The following is a 22,652-nucleotide window of genomic DNA, read 5'->3' as shown; positions in this document are numbered from 1 at the left end:
AACGCTCGGCGTGGCATCGCTTCGTCCGCAGCGCAGAGCTGCGTCTCACGCCGCCCCTGCGGCCGCTGAGCCATCGCCGCAGCTGCTGTAGCCTCGAAACAGGGAGAACCAAGTCGACGGTACGCCAATCACTCCAGAAGAATTTGACGACGACCCCCACTCGACCCGAATTGTTAAGGCCCAGCGTTCGGCCTACCCTAGAGGAGACGCTACTCTTCAAAGCGACCCCCTCAAGTCCGTCATAGCGCCCCCGCCATCACTGGACTCGAAGATTACGTCACCATGTCCCCCTACCTCGACTTCCACAAGAAGACTACAAGATCGTGTTCCGCCCCGGCGGCGGCCTCGACCCCTGCACCACAACCAATGGGGCCCTCCTGACCTCACTTTGTGCCGTCGCAAAAGTTGACTATGCCACCGCCCGTGCCAAGGATCGCGTACGTATAAACCCATACAACGCATTCACTGTCATTTCATCCTCAGACGAACGCACCCGGTTATATGTTCGAACCTCTGAGGTGCGTTTCGAAACCAATTCGTACCCCCTGCGCGCTTATGTTGCCGCTCTTGACAACGCTCTCCGCGGGTAATCTACAACACCGTGGACAAACAGAGCCAAGAGGAGATCATAGCAGACCTTTAAGTTATGAACCCCAGCAACACCTACGCCATTGCCGATGCAAGACAGATGGGACGTACGCGGTCCATCCTGATCACCTTCGTCGGCACAAAACTACCCCGCACCTTGGTATTAAACTGCGGCCTTTTTATCTGCCACCCTTTCCGCCGCAAGGCCGAAGCCTGTACTAATTGTTGGAGCTACGGCCATCGCTCCGACGTGTGCACCCAGCCCAGATCCGGACGATGCACTCGCTGTGGAGCCGTGCACGAGATTCGGGAGCCCCCCTACTGCACACCTAAATGCACCTTGTGCCAAGGCACACATGTCACGGGATCACGCCCGTGTGGACTTCGCTACGCGCGGACCGGTCCCTCTCCAACCAACTCCAGCCTTAAGTCAACGCCATATACCCCACCGCAATCAAAACCCTCCAGCGAAGACTCCCACCCATCTAGACCCCGCCAGCGGTCCAACTTCCGGACACGCCAAGAACGCAGCCCAGCCAACGCCTCCTATAACTTCCAGGCCTGCGCGTCACGTGACGTGACGTTGGCTACGTCACGACGCGGAGGCTGATGGCACTCCTACCGTTTGTGGCCGTGGCGTCGCCGGCGTATTGAATTCCTTCGCTCGCCTCTGAAGGGAGTGGACGCACGTTCCGTTGTCTCCCGACTAGGCGCGTCTCCTCTCTTGTCAGTTGCCTTTCAGCTCTCGGTGGGGGAGGGTGTGTGCGGCGCTCGCTCCGGCGAGCTCGCGCGCGCCCGCTCTTACCGAGCGCTCGCTCGCCTTCGCCTGCCTCCGGCGCTGTCTCGCCCTCTCGCCCCGTCGCGACCTTCATTCCTCCGGTGCTCCGGTTATTACTAAAGCCCCTCAATAAACTAAAAGTAGCGCCATCTCCTCTCTCCTCCTCCGGCGGCGCCGCTCCTCCTCTCGCATTTCGACCGTGGCTCCACCTACGGGGTGCGTGACTAGCGCGCGCTCTCCGGAGCAGGCGCCCTTCAGAGCCGTCTCGATCAGCGCCGCGCGCGCGCCGATCGAGGCGGCCGTGCGCCGGGTCTCACCAGAGCCTTGCATTTTGTCGCAATGTGTTCAGGTTAAAATATTACTCACTGCTGAAACATAACTCGATCAGCGCCGCGCGCGCGCCGATCGAGGCGGCCGTGCGCCGGGTCTCACCAGAGCCTTGCATTTTGTCGCAATGTGTTCAGGTTAAAATATTACTCACTGCTGAAACATAATTACCGAATGTTGACAGGGATTTCCCGCCAGAATAGTTTCAGCTGTGAGTGTCATACACCACATATACGCGATTTCGGCGTTGGTTCAACTCGCCGTCATCTCCGTGTGTCCGTAGTTCGTCACATTTGGCCACTCAGCGGCACGCTTTATAAAATTTGTAACTAGGCGGCGGACAGGAACAATTTTGGAACAGTCTGTGTATGGTTTCTTTGCAGCGTTGACTGGATTGCGAGCTGCCGGTAAACTTGAGAAGTGTGGCAGCAGCTGTCTTCCATGTATTTTCAACTTCAGCTGCAGATCAAATTAACTATAGGCGGCAGAAGCTGCAGTCTGTGTGGAGTCTTTGCAGCTTTGATTGACTTGTGAGCTACCGGTAAACATGAGGAGGGACATAGCAGTTATTTTTTTATATTTGGCGTTGAGACGGTGCCGTGTTCAGCTGCCATGGTGTGTCACCATACGTACATGATTTTGGCGTCGATTTAACTCGCCTTCACCTCCTTGAGTCCGTCAGCCGTTGACAAAAGTGCGCAACATGCTTGAAAAAAAAAAATTAACTAGGCTGCGGAAGCTGCAGTCTGTGTGGTTTCTTTGCAGGTTGGACTGAATTGTAAGCTACCGTGAAACTTGAGAAACGTGGTAGCAGTTTTTTTTTATATTTTGCGCTGAAACGGTTCCGTTTTCAACCGTCAGTGCGTTACACCATTTGTACGCGATATCTGCGTTGGTTGAACTCGCCTTCACCACCGTGATTCTATCAGCCGCCGGCCAAAGAGCGCAACATGCTTGAAAAATAATTAAATAGCCAGCGGGAACGATTTAGTAGCAGTCCGCATGGCAGCAAAACACACGGCGATATGTGCCGCGCGTGCGCCGCCCGCCCCGCTGGAAAGGAGGAAGCTGCACGCCCAGCAAAAAAAAAAGCGCGCGCGCGCACGTGACGGCGCTCGGCCAATGAGAGGGTCGAACGACGAAGGAGAGCGCAGGAGAGGAGGCGGGCGGCAAACTTCACATGTTGGCGCTACTTTTAGTTTATTGAGGGGCTTTAGTTATTACCGTCGCGCCTCCCTGGTCCTTTTTGGATCATCCCCGCTGGTCTCATCCAGCCCCCCAGCCGAAGCGGAGCCCGGATCCGTCTCCCAGCCCAACCCCCGACCCTTGGGCGTGCGAGTGTGTCCCGTGCTGCGGGTGTTGCCAGGTCTCGCCCTGCTAGCACACCCTCCTCCCTTGAGGAGTTATCAGTGCGGCCCCCTTTTGACCTTGGTCTTCGCCTGTGGCGCACCGACGTCGCACTCGCCCGAGGCGAGCTCCAGTGCTGGTACGGACTCGTGGCTCTCCGCCAAGGCTCCCTGCAGCTCCTTCGGGGGCGCAGTCCTGCTGGCCCATGCCAGTTTCCCGCGGACCGCAAGGTTCGCGAGCCTCGACGCATCCAGCGTCACCTGCCGCTTCTGCGGCCCTCCCTGCTGCTTCGGCAGCAATCCCGGGAACCCCGTGCTCTCGGGCCTCGACGCGCCGCCCTTCCCGACGGTTCTTCCAGCGTCCCCTGCCGCGCCTCAGCTCCGGCTGAGGTACCACTGCGGTTCCTTCCACTGCCTCCAGGATACCCCCAGAGACAGTTACCCGTGTGCTTCTCGCTCACGGGCCTAGCAGTCTCATCTTCCGAGATGCCCCCTACCCGCCGCTGCCACGGTAGCGGTTTCCCAGCGGTCATCCCAACTGCCACCCGGACTCTCCGATGTGACAGCGCACTGCAGATCCTCTGCAGTCACCCCGGCGTCTTGTTCTCTAACCGGAAAAGGACGCTTGCCGAGCAGCACGCTGCTCGTACCTAAGCCGACCCTGCACTGGGCTCCGACTTGCCGGTAGCGGTTGCGCTTGTGTTGTGTGTTATCCGCGGGGCACCCAGGATAGCCCTCTGTGTTCTGCGGACCTCCTCGCAGTGCTCCCATTCTTCGGCCCCTGACTCTGCGGACTTATTGCTCGCGCGTCCTTCCAATCTTCCCCTACCCCATTCCCCTGGGCACCAAGAGTGCCGCCGCTAGCTCAGGCTGGCATACGTCGTGCCCAGTGGCCCAGTACCCCATCCCCCCTCAGCATAGTAACCACCACCACCATAGCGCGGGCTGCGTCGCGCTGCGCTTGTAGCTCCCATCGTTTTTGTGGCAGGCGCGATGTTTGAAGGTGCGAGTTTCGTAAACGACGAAAGAAAGTCCCATGCATTTATGAATGTCAGCTGGTTTCTATTTACTGCAACGAACATCGCGAAGCAAGCGGGTGGAGTAATTTTGCATGTGGCCTATTACTGCGTCATATGAATGCATCTTGTATGCGCCTGTGCGCATTCTTGAGTAGTTTTATTATTTTGTTGACAAGTGCAGCCCATTAATGCGATCGGTCATGAATGGGGGATGCTGGTTATTTTTTTTCATGGTCACCTTGTTTTTGTTTCGTGGAACTGGTACGTGATTTAGTGCCGTCTGTGAAGCACCGCTAATGTAACGCTATTTGTGAACTGTAAATCTTAAATGATTTTGAATCATATCAAGCACCATTATCACTTTATTTTGGTTCATGATATTCACCACGTACCATTAATATTGTTGTAGCTTTTGAGAGATTGACATATGCTTTTTCAGGCAGGAACGATAGGCACGGGGGTTGAGGAGATGGTTGCAGGTTGAAAAAAATGTTCATCACAGCTCTCGAAGGGCTAAATTGATGCTGCAGACTACGATACACTTTTGCTATGAAACAACCAAACGTGGATAACAGGGTGACCCAAGCAATGTTTATTTACAGTTAATTTCGCTCACTGTCAATACAGTATAGTACAATACAATTTCAAATGAACATGAACCAGGGTGTGAAAGTCTGCCAGGAACACGCTAGGTACGGACCCAGGTCGCAGGCGTGGCACAGGCAATGACACCTCTATCACTTTTCCTGTCTTCCAGTCAGTATACGACGTTGTTCGTTCAAAGCACGAAGGGTCGAAGTGAACAGCACAGACCTACAGGAATGCAAAATATGCGTGTGAGGGACATAGTATCAGTGCAAGAAAATTGCTCTCGTAAATGGCAAATGCCCAAGCAAATAAATTAAACCAGCAATTTATGAATTTCTACCATTACATTCTTAGGTTCCCTTTTTCACTCATATAAAAAATTGGCAAGTTTACTGCCACAAATGTGACCTTTGTGTAAAAAATAAGCAATTTAATGGTTCCTTATTGACAGTAAACCTGGCAACATATGCTCAAACAACGGCAATACATCGGTAGTAAAATCTAAAACTTTCCAACGGCGTGCTTTTTTCAACGTGCCGCATATTTAAAGTTTTACGCGAAAGTGTATACAACTCGTTCGCCCGAAAAGCCGCCGGCGTTGTAGTTCGCACGATCACGTCGGAAATAATCGGACGCTGCATGAAAGGCGCGATTGAGGCGTCCACCGAGATGCTGTGATGCGAGAGAGCTACTGCACCCATCCTTTCCTAAAAATGCCGGTTGAAATGTTCACCGATATGTCGAGATGTGAGAGGTACTGCGCCCTTACCTTTCTTGATAAGAATTGTGGATATGGGAAAGGAAATGGCGCAGTATCTGTCACATAGTTCGTTGGACACAAAACGCGTTTGTGGAATCGGCGTTCGGAGAAGCGTCTTCAGAGCGCAAGCAGCGTAGGGGTGGAACGCTCACGATGATACACTGATGCTTTCGCGTTCGCAGCCTTAACTGCCCTCTGATTTTGTGGAGTCGATGTGCACAAACGCGTCTTTTGCGCAACCAGCTTTCCGGTCGAACGCTCATGACATACCGATGCTTTCGCGTTAATAGCACGTAAGCAGCCTTAAGCCCTTTGAATTTTTTTTCCCTTAAGGTTACCTTCTGCACTGAGGAATTTTGCATCAAAAACTCCAGCACCTCTGAGAGCTTACACATTGACCACGCAATAAATAATGTAACGCGAAGGGAATATATTTACATAAACTTTACAAATGACTCAACCGAGGCAGCGGCAACAGAGAAGGTTGTAGCCGTACTTCATACAGCGGACATTACGGCTAACAAAATTAATACTTTCTCTCAGCACACATGCCAACGCTTCATCGGACCATTCACACGCATGACATTCTTGGTGAAACGAAATAGTTTGAGAAAAATGAAAACTAAAGAATCATTGAAAGCATTCCTACCTTGGTATATGAAGTTGGCACGAAATTCTTCCTCGGAATAGCGCGCAAACACTTCTCGAAGGTGTCCTTCTCCTTCGGAAAAGAAAACACTTGAACTTTCTTCTCGACATTATAGTTGCCGGATCAACCCGGCACGCAACACTTGTTAGGTATTGCAGCCGTCGATAAACGCACATGGAAAACGCCCACAAACGCCGATGGCGAGCGATTTGGTCGAGCGCAACAGCGGCGTTCACATTGCGACCCGCGGCGAAGCACTCCAGGCACCGACTGCACGGCGCGGCAGCGGAGAGGGGCATGGCGAAGTGACCGCCGGCAGGATGTGACGTCATATTTTTGGGCGCAGGCCTGGAAGTTATAGGAGGCGTTGGCCCAGCCCCCGCCGCCGCTCCGTCTCTTTTCCGTCACTGCCGAGCCAAGACACCCCATCGACTTCTTCCCAGGTGAGCCGGCCTTTACAGCCTCCCACCCCCGACCCCGAAAAAGAAGAGCGCAATGCTCATGTCGCTGCCCAAAACAGGGAAATTACCCTGCTAAAACAACAGCTGCAGGCGTTGTTAGGGCACCCCCATCTCCCCACCCCTTCTCCACAATGCCCCCTCAAATCCCACGTCGTACATGATGTGGTCGCTGACCTGCGCACACACTTAGCCTTCACGAGAACAGTGTTGTCTTCTACAATCTGCTCAACAGAATGCACATGGCTTACTAACAGCTGTCCCTTTTTGACGTTTGCGCTGCGAAAATAGCCGCCGCTGTTGGCTATTTTCTGAAAACCCTATCGAAGCGTGTACATTGCTGCACACTCGCTTCACAAACCACTTCGTCCGAGCGCGAGTTTAAAAAGTAGAAACAAGAGCGCGCGCGCGCGTGCAAGACAACTTTCTTTCAGCACGGAAATCAAAGCGCGCGCAAAGCGAGTTGACTGCGGTCAGGCGCGCGCGCGCGCAAGCAGCTTTCAACAACGTGAGCGACAAAGAACGCGAGCTGCTTCCGCGTGCAGAAGCCGCAAAGACACGAAGGTCTACAAGCGAGTTGTTGCGACAGCCAGCAACACAACAATACACTTCCCCACATTTCGAGCGTCGCGGAACGACTCCAGCCACGTTTTAAACTCAGCTTTGACACCTGTTTGCATGCCTGCGAAGCCACGGCGGCGGGCACTCACAAAGAGAGGTAACGCGAGCGACGCGAGCAGCACACGAAGCCGCCAGAACACGTTCGGTCAAGCGCCGCATCAGCGCCGCGCCCAACCAATGTTTCAGAATTTTGTCGCTTGCGGAGGAGCGTGCGCAGCAGTCGCGCAGCCAAACTTGAGGTTGGGCTCCTTATAGAGCATCCTCTCGACGTTCCAGAGTGCACGCACCTTTTCTTAGAACTCTATACCCAGGCTGCGACAGGATGCCAGTCTCTTTGTTCTTAATGTCTACAGCCCTCCTCGCACACCTTCAGCTCCTCTGCTCCTCCTCCTACGCAAAGCCCTTTCTCGCACACATCTCAACGCGCTCCTCATTTTTGGGGATTTCAATGCACATCACGTCAGCTGGGGTTATCCTGGGAACTGTAGGAAAGGTCTCGCGCTGTGGACATTCGTCCAGAACGAACAGTTATCCGTCCTTAATGATTTTTCTAACCCAACCCGCATCGGCTCCAGCGTCCAACGCAACATTAATCCAGACCTTTCCATCTGCAAGAACGTCATGGACGCAGCGTGGACGAACACCTGGGTCTTTCTCGGCAGCGACCACTATATCCTGTCCATCTCTTTCTCTCTTCCTACCCTATCATCCCGCCAGCGTCTAAGCCAGGTAGTCGACTGGGATCGGTTCCACCACTCACGGCAACATGCCCCCACCTCCGTCTCAGACCTTTCACAATGGACTGCCACCTTGCCCAAAGATGTTTCATCCGCCATCTCTACCGTCCCTACCCCTCCTCACTCCTCCACGGCTGACAGCCGCCTCCTTCACCTATGGGAGGCGCGTCATTTCCTGCACCGCCGCTGGCTTTCACAAAAACACAACCGCTCACTACGCCTCCGCCTTGCCCGCCTGGGTATGGAAATTGAGGAGCACTGCTCATACCTCACCAGGCAGCAGTAGGGCCAGACCTGCGACCGCATGGCCGGTAACCTCGGGCTGAGGGATACGTGGACGCTCCTACGTGTCCTCCTTGACCCGTCGCATACCAAGGCCACGCAACGCAGGGATGTGACACGCCTCCTACAGTCCTCACCACTATCCGATTCCGATTTCCTTCTTGCACTCCGAGATCGCTATCTCTGCACTTCCCCTCCGTCCTCCCTCCCTTCCTACATCGGCACCCTTAATTCTGCGCTTGACGCAGATATCACTTTGGGGGAGGTTTGTGCGGCGCTACATAAGCTTCGCACCACTTCGGCACCAGGAGCAGACCAAGTTTCTAACAAGGCCCTCCGTAACCTGGACACATCTTCCCTAGAGGCCATTACGGAACAAACATTGGAACGAAGGCACTCTGCCTTCTGAGTGGACCCACGCTAAGGTAACCTTCATCCCCAAGCCCAGCGAACCCATAGACATTCAAAATCTCCGTCCTATTTCCCTCACCTCTTGTCTCGGTAAACTCTTTGAGCACGTCGTTCTAGACCGCTTTCAGAGCTTCCTCGAGGACAACCATCTTTTCCCCGATTCGATGTTCCGCTTTCGCCCATCCCTCTCTACACAGGATGTCATGCTCCAGCTCTCCGAAGAGGTCCTTCATTGAAACCTCTTCACGCCAAGCGCACTCGCGCGATCATGACACTGGACTTGACGAAAGCATTTGACAATGTGTTCCATACCGCCATCCTAGACGCCTTTTCTACACTTAACGTGGGTTCCCGGATGCATGGTTACATCAAGGCATTTCTTGCCCATCGCACGGCTGAGATCTCATTCGGCACCCTCTCCTCTCCCGCTTTCCCACTTGGTAATCGTGGTACCCTCCAGGGTTCTGTTCTCTCTCCCCTTCTCTTCAACATCACCCTTTTCCCTATGGCACGTGCTCTAGCTACCATTCCTAACCTCTCCCATGCTTTCTACGCTGATATCATCCTCTGGGTGACTGCCGGCAATTTTGGAGAAATGGAAGCCGCTCTCCAGGCGGGCGCTAAAACGGTCGCCGATTATGCTTGCACGGTCGGGCTAGCTTGTTCCCCGTCTAAGTCGGAGCTCCTGCTTCTCCTGGCGCGATGCATATACCGGTTTCCAGTGAGCGAACAGGAGCACTTTTAGCTGCACTAAAAGTGCTCTCGCGAGTTTCAGTGCCTACCAGTGGTCGAACAGGAGCAGTAGCGTTTTCTATTGGCAGAGGAGGCGCGCTTTTGGGTCCCGGGAGCAGCCGAGAGCAGTCCTCGGTGCTCCGTCGCCAGCGGCGGAGTACAGGGAGAACGGAGGAAGTCAAGTGACGTTTTTGATGTCACTTCTGGCACGGCCGGTCTCGAGGGAGAGCGTGCGCGCTCTCTCCTTCGAGTCCGGCCCTGCTTCTGGTTATTCGCCGCCCGGAGCCCGGGCAGGACGGTCGAGAAAAATGGCGGAAGACGGCAGCGGTGGCGTTCGGCCGGCAGATACGGGCAACGCAAGCGCGGGAAAAGTTTGATCACATGACGCCTGACGTCACGCGCGCCGCCTCGGTACGCTGCTCTCCGAGCAGGGTGAATGTTCCATTGGGGAGACGAGAACGCGCGTCCCCAGTGCTTTCGTGCGCTGCTCTGACTGCTCGTTGCTCTTGTTCCTGCTCGCCCAATGGAAATCGGTAATAGTTCCAACCTCATCTCCTAACCTTAACGTCACTATCGACGGACATCCCATCCCTTCTGTCTTTTGCATCCGTATTCTCGGTCTCTTTCTCCAATCCAATGGCAAACACACTGCTGTCCTTCCAGCAGACGGTACGGCTTACCTGGTGGGTCGCTAATCGACACTACGGCACGCGCGAGCACGTCCTCCGTCGTCTTGTTCAGGCCTTTGTGCTAAGCCGCCTTGTCTACTCCCTTCCTACCTCTTTCTGTCTCGTGCCGAAGAAGACAAGGTCAACTGTCTCATCCGCCAAACCTATAAGTCGGCTCTCGGGCTTCCCACTTCCACCCCCACTTCTCGTCTACTGGCGATGGGTGTCCACAATACTCTTTCAGAACATGTGGAGGCCCATCGCGTGGCACAACTCGATCGTTTATCTCGCACCCCCCCCCCCCCCCCCTGGCAGAGCCCTTCTTACTTCCCTTCGCTTGACCCGTCTCCCCTGTCTGTGTCACCCATCCCTTGCCCAGCTCCCTTTTCTCCATGCTCACTGTCAAGCCCCTTCCCAAGAACATGCACCCTTAGCATCATGCTGCTCGCCGATCTGCCCGCGCCTCCACTCTCTGGTGCCAGTACGGTACATGGTCTGGCGCCGTGTATATTGATGCGGCAACCTACCTCTCGCCTCCCGCCTATGCCCTGGCCACTGTTTCTAATACACGAACCGCCCTCTCCGTCGCCACTATCCCTGCTCTCACTTCAACTGCCACAGAGGCAGCAGCCATTGCCATTGCCAGCACACAAGCCCTTTTCATATTTAGCGACTCTTAAGACCGCAGTCCGCAACTTTGCAAAGGGTAGAATCTCTTCCTCTGCGCTCAATATCCTTAAGCACTCCTCCCCCCCCTCCCCTTCCCGACCTATCCAACTCTTTTGGGTTCCGGCTCACGCAGGACACCCTGGAAATGAGGCGGCAAATTCTATCGCTCGCGAGATGACCGACCGAGCTGGCCCCCTCCCCCTCGGGATGGACACGCGTGACTTCCTCCTCACCTTACATGACGTCACCCTCCACAACCGCAACTCCCGATTATCCCTCGCTCCCCTTCACAAGTCTTTATCTAAAATCGAACAGAATACGTGACGACATTTACAGGCCCACACTTTCCTCTCCCCTGCACGCCTTAGCCTTATTCACCCCGGTGCCTTCTCGCCCCATTTCACGCTTTGCAGCTTTCCCCGAGCAGACTATGCTCACATTGTTTACTCTTGTCCGGCGCACTTTCCCCCCATCTCCTGGCAAATAAACAGCCCGCAGCTGTGTGAGGCTGCTTTGGCCAGCTCGGAGCCGCATATTCAACAGCGGCTTACGACCTGGGCAGCGGAAGTCGCCACCAGGCGTGACCTGAAGGCCACGACCAGCAGCCGGAAGGCCACCCACGAAACGGCGGCAACATAATTTTATTTTTTTGGCCTTCACTGAATAAAGTTTGTACCACCACCAGGTCGGGTTCGGACCCGGGTACTCCGGCACAGTAGTCGGGCGTCTTACCACTGCACCACCCCGGCGGGGCAGCTGAGCCACCTCCGCTGCCTCGTGCGGACAGGAGAATGTAGAGAAGGAAAGAAAATGAAGAGGGAGAGAAAGACGCCGCCGCAACAGCCGTCGTGTCGGCGGGCAACGTTCTTAGACTAGTTATAACGGTGTCTGCGGGTGCAAAGACGGCCTACAACTAATACAAATTCGGTGGCAGGCTAGCTCCCGCCACAAGCGGCCTTGCCCTAGCAGTCCCAGCCGCATAGGGCCAGGAACAGCCACCCTTCACCACCTTTCCCCTGGCTGCTTTCGACAAGGGGCGCGCGATGTACCGTCACGCGGAGCAAACTTCAGCCTGCGCTTCCCTCTGTCGGTACCCTTTTACGGGTCAGAAACGTGGAGGTCAGCGAAAAGGGTTCTACTTAAATTGAGGCCCATGCACATAGGCATAGAAATGGTAAAAAACAAGTGTTAGGGCAATAATAATTATAATTGGCTCACAAGAAAGGAAAGGCACAGTATCTGTCACACTTGTTTCTGTGGACAACTGAACCACGTGTTATGGCAGAACATTGACCACAATTCTAGAGGACACTTTGGACCAGTAAAGTGCGATGAAGCGAAAGCTATTACAGCGCGATGGAGCGTAACCTTCCCCTAAGGCACTTCTCTCTGCCTCTCTTTTTTCACTTCCTTCTTACTTCCTTCCTTTACAGCGCGGTGCATGTGTCCGCGGAGAATTGTGACAGATACTGCGCCTTTTCTTTCCTGTAAATCAATTTGAAACGCCGCTGATGCCTGCTGTGATACCTCCTAGACATCTGGGTCTACCCTTCCTCCTACGCACTGGTACGGGAACTAGAAAGGACATTGAGTTAAATTTCGGCGAAGATGCGGAGCCTTTCATTTGCTGCTTCCTCGAACGTCGCACCATACATCAAAAAGAAGCAGACCCTGATGTCTAGGAGGCGTTAGCAGCAAGAATCAGCGGCGTTTCGAATTGATTTACAGCAAAGAAAAAGAAATTAGCTGTGGCTTAGCTCTGGTTAAGCCTGAGTGATTGCGAAAGCAATACCTTCCTGCGCTTGGCTGCTGGTGGTTGGGCATGGCTTCGCCTTTTGTGCAACTAAAGGATTTACTCTGGACACAACATGGTTTCTACTGTTTGTTTAATGAACACGGTTTGGTGGTCCGTAAAGTAGTGACTCTTGGTAGGGTTGGTTGGTTGGTTGGTTCATAGGAAGGAACAGGCGCAGTATCTGTCACACTTGCTCTGTGGACACCTGAACCGCGCCGCAAGGGAAGGGATGAAGGTGGGAGTGAAGGTGGATAGAGAGAAAGGGGGGCGTAGTGGAGGGCTACGGAGTAATTTCGACCACCTGGGGATCTTTAACGTGCGCTGACATCGCACAGCACACGGACGCCACTTCGTTTCGCCTCCATCGAAACGCAGCCGCCGAGGCCGGGATTCGATTCCGGGAACTCCGGCACAGTAGTCGGGCGTCTCACCACTGCACCACCCCGGCGGGGCGTAGGGAAGGCCGCTAAAATTCGAAGTCGATGCGGGCGTCTCACGTTCTTTAATCAGCGAGGCTGGATGGATGGAAACAACTTTATTTAATAAAAAAATGTCTTCCAGGGTGGTCCCCTACTAGTCCAGGAGTCCATGGGCTTTTGCTTCACATAGAGCCCGATCTACCAGCCATTTCTGACCGGCGGGTTGAGCTGTCCGCAAAGCAGCCTCCCAGGAAGAAAAGGTGGGATGGGGGATGGGGGGCACTGCCTGGGGGGAAGGACATTCCCACAGGTAGTGGAAAAGTGAGGATTTTGGCTCGCCACAGGTGTCGCAGTGAGGGGGCAAGCCAGGGTGAAGGCATGAGAGACGTAGGTGGAAATGAAACAATCCGTCTGCAATTGTCGCCATGTAGCACTGGATAAGGGTGACAAGGCGCTGTGGGGTGGTAGCAGTGTCATGCGCTTGTGTTTGTAGAATGTGGTGATTTGGTGGTATGTAGAAAGGACCGATGCGGCCTCCTGCGCGGAGTTGGGTGCCTGATCATCCGGGGCTCGGGTAGAGAGTTCTCGAGCCAGCGCATGAACGCGCTCATTACCGGGGATCGAGACATGCCCTGGGATCCACGTTAGATCAACCGTTCGGTCAAGAGAGGTGGCGGTGGTAAGAAAATGATGCGCGACCGGTGTCGCCACGCCGTTTAGGTAGTGGCGGTATGCCGCCTGAGAATCTGTACAAATTTCGGTAATGTCTTTGTCAATGGCTGAATGGGCAAGCGCGAGTGCGATGGCGGCTCCTTCCGCTTCTGCAGGCGAATTAGTTCGGATAGTGGCGGCGGCCCCCACTCTGCCATCTTCGTAGGCAGCGACTGCAGTGAAAAATCCTATTTTAGAATTCCCTGCCGCGTCGACATAGAGGATATCAGAGCGGTTGCGGTATCTTTTGGTGTAATATCGGGCTCTAACTTTCCGCCTTCCCTGATAAAGGCAAGTGCCCATGTTGCGTGGTAGGGGCTTCTGGTATATGTGATCCTGCGTGCCCGGAGAGACCATGAAAGGTGTAGCACTTGCTGGGGTGGCGATGGGTGGATTGAGACGGAGTTGTAGCAGTAGGCATTGTCCTGTTTCCGTGCGACTCAGGCGGACTAATTGGTTGGTGCGTTGAGCTTCTATTAATTCGTTCACGGTATTGTGAGTACCAGTGGCCAGCAGACGTTCTGTGCTAACCGTCCGTGGAAGACGTAGGGCGGAGGTTACGGCCATGCGTATTAGGATGTTCGCCTGCTCTGTTTGGCGCTGAGTGAGTATATGATATGGGAGGTGGTATGTGATTCGGCTAATGATTAATACATTGGCCATATTGAGGGTTTCGCGTTCCGACAGCCCATGGTTGCGCGCAGCCACACGCCTCATTAGTCCAGCAACCTGCTTAGTCTGTCTTTGCAAGAGTTGAAGGGTGGCGGTTGCATCAAGTGCGTTGTTAATGAGAAGGCCGAGAATCTTCATCTGAGACACAATGAGCACTGGGTTTCCGTACATGTGAAGTTCAATGGGGGGATCACCGGGTATGGGTTTAAGCTGAATTAGTTCCGATTTTGGGGAGCATCGGAGGTCTGTGTTTTCTAGATAGGTGGTGGTGATGTCTATGGCAGACTGCAAGATATCCTGGGCTGTTCCAAGGGATCCGCCTGTTGTCCAGAGGGTTATATCATCCGCATATAAAGCTGTGTGGAGCTCTGGGATAGCAGCAAGGGCCTTTGCTAATGGTGCTAGGGCCAGGTTAAAGAGTAGCGGTGATAGGACCGCCCCTTGAGGTGTTCCGCGGTTAGGCAGGGGGAAAGGCTGGGAGGCAATATCCCGCAGGTAAAGTTGTGCCGTGCGTCCCTGAAGAAAGGCCCGAACATACTGCCATATGCGCGTGCCGCAGCCCGTGGTGGCTAATGTCGTCAGGATGTGGTCATGGATTATCGTGTCGAAATGCCTTGTGAATATCCAGGGCCAGTATGGCGCGCGTAGAGGCTGTACGGCGCTTAGTGTGTAAGAGAGACGTCTTGTACGTCTTGTGCCGAGAGGTTTGGGCGGAATCCAAATTGAACATGGGAGAGAAAGCCTGTTGCTTCTAGGAACGATGGAAGACGATTGAGAATGACATGCTCGAAGAGCTTGCCGACACAACTCGTTAAGGATATAGGGCGCAGGTTTTGAAGAGTGAGGGATTTGCCCGGTTTGGGTATAAATCGCATGCTGGCGTGGGTCCAGGTTGATCGGAGCGTCCCAGCGTGCCAGTGGTTATTAAAGAGTTCCGTGAGTTCCTGGAGAGAGACTTCGTTCAGATTGAGTAATGCCTTGTACGTTATGCCGTCCGGTCCTGGCGCCGTGGAGCGGCGAATCTTAAAGAGTGCTCGGCGAACTTCAATTAAGGTGATGTCAGCATCAAGTTCGGAGTTAGGCGGAGGTGGATTTAGTGGATCTGCTGACTGAAGGGATATGGGTATATAGGTGTCCCGTAGTTGACCAATTACGTCGGTGTCTTTTTGGAGTTCTAGCTGTATCAGACGTTGTGTGTTTACTTGTGTCTGTGCTTTAGTGGTTGTTGGATCTAAAAGAGCGCGTAGGAGGGCCCACGTGCGTTTAGTGCTTAATGTACCCTTGAGGTCGTTACAAAAGGTTGCCCAGTTTGCAAGGGCTAAGGCGTTGGCGTATTCTTCTGCCTCACTAGTGAGAGCGGCTATGCGGAGTCAATTTACGATTGTTTCGCTGGTGACGCCAGCGTTTGAGAAGTCCCTGTCGGGCCTCCCATAGATGAGCCAGGTGCGGATCAACCTGCGGAGCCGTAGGAGTATTTTTAATGCGTTTGCTGTTCACCCGGATGGCCTCCACCAGGCGGTCTGTCCAGTCGGTGACAGTAGGGACTTCGATAGAGTCAGCTACCAAGTATGAGCGCAATTTATCCCAGTCGGTGAGAAGGTGTGTGCGAGGGCTGAAAATCTTGGAATCGTAAGCGATAGTAGTGGACACTGGGAAGTGGTCACTCCCAAGGCTGTCTTGTAGCACCATATGAGATTTAACAATTAAATTTGGTGAGGCCCATGTGAGGTCCGGCGTGGCATGGGTACAGTGGGGTTTGTGATCAGGCCGAGGTTATGATCAGCCATTGCGGTAGATATTAGGTTACCTTTGGGTGCGTCTGAGGTGTATCCCCATTGCGTGTGGCGTGCATTAAAGTCCCCCACCACAAGGAGTTGTGAGGTGCGAAAGGAGCTCAGGATTCCCGGAATAGATTTGCCTTTATCTTTAGGGTTGCTGTATATGTTAATAATTGTGAGGCTGCTTGTTTGCCCTCGTGAGCTGAGCTCTATCGCGGTATATTGAGTGTCTTTACTGTCAGGCGTGCTTGTCGGTGTGCGGTCTAGTACCGGCATTGATGCGAGTGTGAGGATTGCCGTACGTGACGTAAGGGCTGCTGTCCGATAACCACGGATATGAATGCGATTTGTTTCCGTCTCTTGCAGAGCGATGACATGCGGGGGATTAGGGGACTTTGCGATATATGCTGCTAGTTGCGTTTGTTTTCTGCGTATGCTGCGGCAGTTCCATTGCCAAATTATTGTTTCTGTTTGCGTAGTGGATTGGCGTCGCTGCCGACGTTTTCGCGTGCTATTGTTCTGTGCCATGTTGCTGAGCTGCAGACGCTGAATGAGAGCAGGCTTCGGGTTGAACTACGCGCTGCTTGCGAGGCAATTTCTGATGGGGTACAAGTTCGAAAAGTTTGTTGATGCCGGCTTCATGTTTGTCCAAGCGTGTTTTGATCGTGGCTTCTATCCTCTCGGTCATGGATTGTATGAGCTGTGCCTAGGCTTGTATGAGCTGTTTCTGCATCACTCCGATTTGTTCGGCAGCTATGGTGTTGATTATACTAGTAACTTCTGACCGAAATTCGGCGGAACGTATATATTGTTTAACTGCCTCTTGAGGTGTAATGGGAAGGATGGGAGGGTTAGGGGTTGGATGGGGTGTTGTAGCGGAGGCTGCTTGGACGGACAACTTACCTTTTTTAGCAGGGCCGACTCCTTTCTCGGGTGTGGCTTGCCGCGCCGACAGCGCCTCCTGGGTCTCCTTGATGCGAGCTGAGGCAACGCCGCCTATAACGTCCAGGCCTGCGCGTCACGTGACGTGACGTTGGCTACGTCACGACGCGGAGGCTGATGGCACTCCTACCGTTTGTGGCCGTGGTGTCGCCGGCGTAGTGCGGGCTGCGTCGCGCTGCGCTTGTAGCTCCTATCGTTTTTGTGGCAGGCGTATCATGTATGCGCCTGTGCGCATTCTTGAGTAGTTTTATTTTGTTGACAAGTGCAGCCCATTAATGCGATCGGTCATGAATGGTGGATGCTGGTTATTTTTTTTTTCATGGTCCCCTTGTTTTTGTTTCGTGGAACTGGTACGTGATTTAGTGCCGTCTGTGAAGCACTGCTAATGTAACGCTATTTGTGAACTGTAAATCTTAAATGATTTTGAATCATATCAAGCACCATTATCACTTTATTTTGGTTCATTATATTGACCATGTACCATTAATATTGTTGTAGCTTTTGAGAGATTGACATATGCTTTTTCAGGCAGGAAAGATAGGCATGGGGGTTGAGGAGATGGTTGCAGGTGGAAAAAAATGTTCATCACAGCTCTCGAAGGGCTGCTGCAGACTACGGTACACTTTTGCTATGAAACAACCAAACGTGGATAACAGGGTGACCCAAGCAATGTTTATTTACAGTTAATTTCGCTCACTGTCAATACAGTGTAGTACAATACAATTTCAAATGAACATGAACCAGGGTGTGAAAGTCTGCCAGGAATTTAAAACCGCTTTATGACTGTTCGTCCACAAAGATGCGTGTTTTTCTTTTCTTCGCACATTCTTCTTTCCCAACACGCTGAATATCGTTTCTCAGCTTGCATAAATTATTCAGCAATATTGTAGCATGCGTTGACGACAAAGAAGCGCAGAAGTGTGAGAGGAAGAAGTGTGCTAACCTCGAGCCTGAACTCTGACGCTGTTCGTAGAACCTTTGCCACGCCTTGGACCTCGGACGCAACTGTAAAGGTCGCTGTTTACGCGACATCTGGTGGAGCTGCCGGGTACGATTTTCATGAGCCGGACGCCCCCTACAAGCCCAGGACGCACCCCTAAGGTGGAGACCCCAGTACACCAGAGCAGCCGCCGACTGCAAGGTCTGCCTCCCGAGTGTGGTCCTCTCCCTGACCACAGACCAACAAGGAGCGTTTCTCTCAGCGCGATGAATCCCCCGGTATCGACAACTCTTGTCCTGCTCAACCACCAGCGGGATCCACCACATTTCCACGGCCTGCCACATGAGGATGCTGAAGACTGGCTGGAGCAGTTCGACCGGGTGGCTGCCTTCAACGCCTGGAACGCTGACTCGAAGCTTCGCCATGTCTACTTCGCACTGGAGGATTCTGCGAGGACATGGTTCGAAAATCAAGAAGCCGGACTCCGAACGTGGGATACATTCAAGGCAGAATTCTTGCGTATGTTTACCAACACGCTTCGCAAGGAAAAAGCGCAATTGCTTTTAAATAGCCGTATACAACATCCGAATGAAACTGTTACGGCCTACGCCGAAGAGATGAAGCGACTCTTTCGACGCGCGGACCCAACCATGTCGGAAGAGAAAAAAGTGCGCTTTTTGATGCAAGGTGTTAAAGAGCAGTTATTTGCAGGCCTGGTGCGAAGTCCACCAACAACTGTCGCCGAATTCATAAGTGAGGCGTCTACCATCGAGAAGGCACTTGACATGCGCGCCCGGCAATACCAGCGCACTACAGTGTCTATGAACGCCGCGAGTGCAGGTGAAGCCGTACAGTTTTCGTCAGAATCGCTGCGTGATACGATCCGGGCGATAGTCCGGGAAGAGGTGGCCAAATACCTGCGGATTCCTCCACAGCCACAGGTTGCCACAGTTTCCGATATCATCCGTGAGGAAGTACAACAGGCGCTGGGTGTTCCCGCACCCGTCACCGTGCACGCACCCGTCACCGTGCACGCACCCGTCACCGGGCCCGCACCCGTCGCCGCGCCTGAACCCGTCGTAGCTACACCGCTGCCCCAGACCCTGAGCTACGCCGCGGTCACCAGCCGCTACCTGCCGCCTTCGACAGCATCCTACGAGCCTCGCGCACCGGTCGCCCATGTGTCTTCACGGCCGACCGTACGCCGCCGAAGGACCGATATCTGGCGAACGCCCGATCACCAACCGTTGTGCTACCATTGCGGCGAAGCTGGACACCTGTGTCGCCGCTGCCCCTACAGGGAACTCGGCCTCCGTGGGTTTTCTTTTGATGCCCGTCGTCCGTTGCCTGGTCAGCAGCCACGCGAAATCGCAGAATACATTTCGCGTTCCAACACAGGCCCAAGCCGCCTCCGATCGCCGTCGCCTCGCCGTTACAGCTCTCCTGGACGCCAGGAGCAACTCCAAAGTCCCCATAGGGGAAACTAGATGCAGCAGCCTCTGGAGGTGCGGCTGCTACAGTGCGAAAATTTCAAGATCCTCCACAGACCCACGACAGTTCTTCACTGCAAACTACAGTTCGTTACATATGGCCACCAGCAGAATCTACGCCGCTACGAAATTCCGCTGATCCTCAACGTAACCACGACGCCGACATTCGCCCCACCACTCCTTCAGAGCATCGAAGTCGAGACCGAACCCCACGAAGCTGTCGCCGCCCGACACAACAAACTGCCGACCTGCAGATCTCCGTTGATGGCGTAGACGTCACTGCTCTAGTTGACACTGGCGCTGATTATTCAATTCTAAGTGCACACTTCGCCAAAGCTCTCAGAAAGGTCACAACATCATGGGGTGGCCCGCAAATGCGCACAGCTGGCGGACATTTAATTATGCCCACGGGAGTGTGCACGTCGAGGATCACTGTACGAGGGCAAACTTTTCTGGCGACGTTCATCGTATTGGCTCAGTGTTCCCGTGACGTCATCCTCGGTATGGACTTTTTAACCGAAAATGGCGCCATTATCGATCTGCAGAATAAGTCCGTGAGATTTTCAGTTGAGAATGCTATCGAATCCAACAGCCTGCTGCCCGCTGCACTCCACATTATTGATGACCATGTTAGTGTGCCCCCACGTTCAAGCATTATGGTCTCCGTGGGTTCCCTCCCAATCCAAGATACAGAAGGTGTCGTCGAGACAAAACAGAAACTGCTTATTGAAAGAGGCATCGCCGTTGCCAGGGCAGTTGTTTTTGTTGAAAATGGCAAAGTTGATGTTCTTCTCACGAACTTCAGCAATGAACATCAACATCTGAACAGAGGGACAACTGTCGCATATCTCGACGCCATAACTGACACTAGTTATGAATGCAATTTCACCAGCGCTTCAGCAACAGAACCCTCCGACAACACTGAACCTCTGTACGATATAAACCCGGCCTTACCTCGAAAGTATCGAGAGAAACTACGGCACCTCCTCCGTCGCTACTCTAATGCATTTGCCAGATCATCACGCGTCGGTCGAACCCACCTTGCAAAGCACCGCGTCATTACAGACGAAACTGTTCGACCACTCCGCCAGTCGCCTTATCGAGTTTCCCCTAAAGAACGTACTGCCATCCGAGACCAAGTGAAGGAAATGCTCGATAACGATGTCATTCGCCCTTCCCGCAGCCCCTGGGCTGCACCTGTGGTACTTGTGAAGAAAAAAGATGGCACACTTCGTTTCTGCGTAGACTATCGCCGACTGAACAACGTTACGAAAAAAGATGTTTACCCTTTGCCCAGAATAGATGACGCCTTAGATCGTCTGTGCAACACAAGATACTTCTCTTCCATGGATCTCAAGTCTGGATACTGGCAGATAGAGGTCGATGAAAGGGACCGCGAAAAGACTGCTTTCATTACACCTGACGGGCTATACGAATTCCAGGTCATGCCCTTCGGCCTTTGCTCCGCGCCCGCAACCTTTCAGAGACTCATGGACAGCGTTCTTGGAGATCTGAAGTGGACGACATGTCTTGTATACTTGGACGACGTAATTGTGTTTGCCCCGAATTTCGAGGAGCACCTCCGTCGCCTAGACGCAGTACTAGACGCCATCCAAACGTCGGGCCTCACTCTGAAAGCCGAAAAATGCCATTTTGCTTATGAAGAGCTGAAGTTTTTGGGCCATGTCGTGAACCAAGCGGGAGTTCTGCCGGATCCTGAAAAAACAGTTGCCATCGCCAATTTTCCGACGCCGCGGGACCAGAAAGAGGTGCGACGCTTTCTTGGGCTATGTGCATATTATCGATGTTTTGTGAAAAACTTTTCTAAAATAGCCGCCCCCCTTACACTTCTTACTAAGGCTGATATGCCGTTCACATGGGGCGACCAGCAAATGGACGCATTTCAGGAGCTTCAACGTCGCCTGCAGTCACCTCCAGTTCTAGCACATTTCGATGAAACCGCAGACACCGAACTCCACACGGATGCAAGCAATGTCGGTTTGGGCGCTGTCCTAGTACAGATACGGAACAGTGAACAACGTGTGATCGCCTACGCTAGTCGGGCTTTGTCTAGGGCTGAGACAAACTACTCTGCCACTGAAAAGGAATGCCTGGCCATCGTGTGGTCTATTTCGAAGTTTCGACCATACCTGTACGGCAGACCCTTCAAAGTGGTGACCGACCATCACGCGCTTTGTTGGCTGACAAGCCTTAAAGATCCTTCTGCACGTCTCGCCAGGTGGAGCCTACGACTTCAAGAATACGACATCACTGTAACCTACAAGTCAGGTCGTAAGCATTTAGACGCTGACTGCCTGTCTCGTGCTCCTGTACAACCAGCTTCGGACGCCTCAGGTGACGACGACGCATTTCTGAGTGCAATTAGCTCAGACAATTTTGCCGATGCCCAACGGAATGATCCCGAACTTCGCCAGGTAATCGACTTTCTTCAAGGTGCCGGCAGCATGGTCCCTAGCCCTTTCCGTCGTACTTTGTCTTCTCTGTGTCTCCGTGATGGCGTTCTCGTCAAGAAGAATTTTACAGCCAACAGTCGCCAATACCTCCTCGTTGTACCAGCAAGCTTAAGGGATGAGATTTTTCAAGCCTGCCACGACGAACCCACATCCGGCCACCTGGGAGTCACTCGGACGATATCCAGAATTAAAGAACGGTATTACTGGCCTCGTTTGCCAAGCGATGTAACGCATTATGTTCGAACTTGCCGTGACTGCCAACGTCGAAAGGTTCCGCCTCTGAGGCCAGCCGGTCTTTTAAAGCCCATTACGCCACCGTCCAGACCATTCCAGCTAATAGGGATGGACTTGCTCGGACCGTTTCCTACTTCCACCTGTGGGAACAGGAACAGGTGTATTATAGTAGCTACTGACTACCTGACTCGCTACGCAGAAACCGCTGCTCTTCCTTGTGCTACCGCTTTTGAAGTTGCGAAATTTTTCGTTCTTCAAATTGTCCTGAGACATGGCGCACCAGAAGTACTCATTACTGACAGAGGAGCTGCATTTTCTGCAGAGCTCATCCAGCATATCCTTGTTCTTAGTCGCACCAATCATCGTCGCACGACTGCATACCACCCGCAAACAAACGGCCTGACAGAACGTTTGAACAAGACCATTGCCGATATGTTGTCAATGTATGTGGACGTCCATCACAAGACATGGGACGAAGTATTGCCGTATGTAACATTTGCATACAATACCGCCGTTCAGGAAACTACCAACATGACTCCATTCAGCCTAGTTTACGGCCGACAA

Source organism: Amblyomma maculatum, chromosome 5 (genome assembly GCF_055883805.1).
Source record: "Amblyomma maculatum isolate TAMU_Amacu chromosome 5, ASM5588380v1, whole genome shotgun sequence".
NCBI classification, from domain to species: Eukaryota; Metazoa; Arthropoda; class Arachnida; order Ixodida; family Ixodidae; genus Amblyomma; species Amblyomma maculatum.
This window is presented reverse-complemented; position numbering follows the sequence as displayed.